Here is a 3968-nt window from a genome sequence, read left to right as displayed (position 1 = left end):
CCACCACACTTGTAATTGGAGATTCAATTGTGAGAAACATCAAAAGCAGATCCGCAGAGACCCACTGCTTTTGGGAATGTAATCATTGATGTAATGACATTCCCAGCCAGAGGTCCGAAATTTTATAAAGGTTTTCATCTCCGCTCCCATCGCTCTTTTCAAGAGGGGCATTGGCCATTTTAGCAGGACCCCCAGTCTCCACACCTGGCTCCAATCAATTTGCTCAGTTAGCAATGTGGTTTTTATTGACAACTTTAACCTGTTTTGGAACCGGGCATCCTTTTTCAGAAATATCGTCATCCACCTAAATGGCTTTCTTTGGTGCTTGCATTTTAAGAGACAATATTAAAATACTGTTTTAAACAATTCCTCAAAGTGACAATCCTCTTCCTCACGTTTAATTACAGAAACGGATACCTCCAGTCTCTGTTGTTTACAACATAAAAAAGGTCCAAATTTCTTTCCTCAACCACCGAGCCTGATAATATGGTAAATAGCAAATGTTTAGAAAATGGAGTAAATGCTAATAATTTAATTAATGTTGAATTCTCTCCTCTGAATAAATCTACCACTGCACACTTGACTCCAATTAAAAAAGCTTTGCTAAATGTAAGGTCACTCAATAACAAGGCATTCATTTGCAACGATTTTATTATCTCAAACAATATTGACATCCTCTTGCTCACTGAAACTTGGTTGAAATATGATGACTTTATGCCATTAAATGGAGATGCAAGCTCCCAAATCCTCTTACTTTACACTCCCCCAGGCTCTCTGGCTGCGGCGGTGGGGTAGCTGTAAGTTATAAGGATAACTTTTCCTGCTGTACAGTACCTTGTGAGGATTTCTCCTCCTTTGAATACCTTATGTTTCTTCATGGAAAGCGTCAGCCTACGTTTATCTTAGTTTACCGCCCTCCTAGAACTGCTCCTTTATCACTGAATTCTCTGAAATGTTGTCAGTGACCAAAAAAAAAAAAAAATGACCGTTTTATAATTCTTGGAGATTTTAACATTCATGTGTGTTGCAAAAACAATGTTTTAGCTGGGGACTTTTTAAATCTTTTACAATCTTTTAACTTTGTGCTTCAAGACACTGGGGCAACCCATATCCAAAGGTCACAAACTAGACCTAGTTCTAACAATTGGCATAAATAGTTCTGATATAGAAACTGTTGATGCGTGTACCCGTAGTGGGGTGCCCCACCCCCTCAACTGCCAGTACATTTATGCAGCTCTTTCTTTGCCGCTCTGCCAGCCACTTATCTTCCCACTGCTGATGAGCTAAATCATTTCAATAATATCTGTTTGGCCACCACAGACTCAGTGGCTCCAAATAATTTCGCACTCATCCATCTTCCAAAAGCTCTCCCTGGTTGAACGAACACGAACTAGAAAAAATTGAACGCAAGTGGAAATCCATTAAATTACAAGTTTTCCTTCAACTTTTTAAAAGTTGTATGTGGGATTATTATAATGCTATTAAAGATTGAGTTGAGAAAGAGTGAAATATTTCTCCACTTTCACTTACATTTCGAGCAACTTATTCCAGAATCCTGTTTGACACTATTGAACACATTGTTGGTGCGCCTCAGAACTCTGACATTTCCGCTTCTCCACAAATGTGTAATCGATTTTTGACCCATTTTAAAGAGAAAATTGATTCAATAAAAATTGAAATTCAATCAATATTCAACAGCAGTCAACTACTTGTGGGTGCTCCAAACTCTGGGAGATTAGCAGAATCTACACCAAGCCCATTTGCTGGTCATCTTTCCTTCTTCAATCAAATTACCCTCGAAACTTTATTAAAAATCATAAATAACATGAAGTCCTCTACTTACCCCTTGGACATTTTACCAACTCTGTTAACAGTTCCCTGAATTCTGGGTCTTTTCCTGCTTACTTTAAAACTGCTTTAGTCTCTCCCCTCCTTAAGAAACCAAACTCAAACCCCTCAGTTACAACAACTACAGACCCATCTCCAAACTTCCATTTCGTTCAAAGGTCATTGAAAAAGTTTTATTTCACCGGCTGACCAATCACTTCAACAGTAACAACTTCTTTGATAAGTTCCAGTCTGGCTTCCGTGCCCTTTCACAGTACAGAAACAGCCCTTCTGAGGGTGAGCAACGACCTCCTACTGGCAGCTGACTCAGGTTAGAGCTCAATCCTGGTCCTCCTGGACTTGAGCTCAGCTTTTGACACCACTGATCACGCTGGCCTCTTAGAAGGTCTGGAGGACCGCACTGGCATCTCTAGTGTTGCCCTTCAGTGGTTCACCTCCTATCTCACTGGTAGACACTTTTCAGTTAGTATATATGCTTATCCACTGTGGCGTTTCCCTGGGCTCAATTTTAGGTCCAATCTTTTTCTCTTTACATGCTTCCATGACTTGCAAATCCAGAAAGGCTATGTGACAATCAGTTGTGGAAGTTAAGAAAATTTCTCAGAAACAATAAACTTGAAATCTGATTAAAAAATATTTTTCAGGCAGCAGCTGAATCAAATGTCATCACAACTTACCTATTCTCTCTTCCTCCAGCTCAGAAAGCAGCTCTTATTTTTATTTCCTGTCTCTGTACTTTTCTCTCACAGAAACATATATTGTTCTGATAACTGTTGATTGTTTCTCATTTCCCTGACTGGTGCACTGAAGTTATTCCTGCTGTTGTATAAACTGTTGGTCTGTGTGTCTTCGAATCTCCTCGTGTCCCGGTGTCACCCTCGTAAACAATTTTCCTCTCGCCTCTTTCTCTTTGTTTTCCTTATTTTCCTCTAGCTTGCCTCCAGTTGTCATTTAGTATCTGTTAGTGAACACAGTCGTGTCTTCACTTGTCAGCCTTTTCTTTTGTTTTACTTATTTGTGTATTTTTGAGCATTTTTCATTAACTTTTTTTTTCCTGTTTCGGTTTGTTGTCTATTAAAACTATCGCATACGCTCCCTCTTTTACTGTGTGGATATAGTTAAAGTGAAACTGAAAAGGTCAAACTAACCTGAACTAAACAAATAAACTTAAGGATGAAATTTGAGAAGCTCCTGCAGTTTCTAAAATACAGCAACCCTAACCCAGAAAACCTTAAACCTTCACGGTTTAAAAATGTATAAAACAAAGACCAAAAAGTTACCACATTTGGAGCCCCTTCTGTAGTTGTGGACTTTAAATTATTTCAAAACTAAAGTGGATTCTTTTGTTGCAGTTCTACAGTTGGCCACTGGGTTATACAGAAAGCAAGCCAGACTCGCATCTAACTTTCGTAATATGTCAATAGCTGTAGGTGACATTCGTTGTTACCATGACACCAAGGCTGTTAAGCATCGGTTAGGTTGGGTGTGCACTTGGCTGACTTTTTGTGCTTAACATATGGCAAGCCAGTCTTTAGTCAACAAGAAAAACTAAGGCGACAATCAAACACCACGTGGTTACCTGTGAATACATACTATGACAGTAAAGACAGTGCCTGAAAATACAAACACCCCACTAATGTTCTTCAGTGATCTGTGGGTTTGAACAGCTCCAGCTGATCAGCATCAACATGTAGCCTTTGCCTCTACTTGGTTATTGATAGGTCAGATGGGCAGGCTCATCCCAGTGTGCTGACTGGATATCAGACAAAAGCCATAATGATGGAAAAATGTCAACATCCTCGGGGTTGAACATTTTCAAATGGAAGCACTCAGAATACTCCCCTAAATAAGCAAGAAGAAACAGCTTGACAAACACAAGTACAAATGCAGGGGTCCACTGTCACAAATCTCAAGTCTAATCTGTCTTTCTGTGACCAGTCCCAGTTGCTTTTTCCATATCTGTGCTGATGTTCCAGTGGTGCTTCCAGTACAGACAACCCACATCCCATAATCCCTATGGCACCTGAATGCACACCCTGTGAGTCAGTGTTGTGTGAAGTGTTGCTGTGCTCAGCTGATCTATCCTTGGACCTGTTTCAATAAAGGCTAAAATAGAAATA

Source organism: Seriola lalandi, unplaced genomic scaffold, assembly GCF_002814215.2.
Source record: "Seriola lalandi dorsalis isolate HSWRI2012SDOR001 ecotype SW California unplaced genomic scaffold, Sedor1 jcf7180002054657, whole genome shotgun sequence".
In the NCBI taxonomy this organism is placed as follows: domain Eukaryota; kingdom Metazoa; phylum Chordata; class Actinopteri; order Carangiformes; family Carangidae; genus Seriola; species Seriola lalandi.
The sequence above is the reverse complement of the archived record's forward strand: the minus strand, read 5'-3'. Positions refer to the sequence as shown.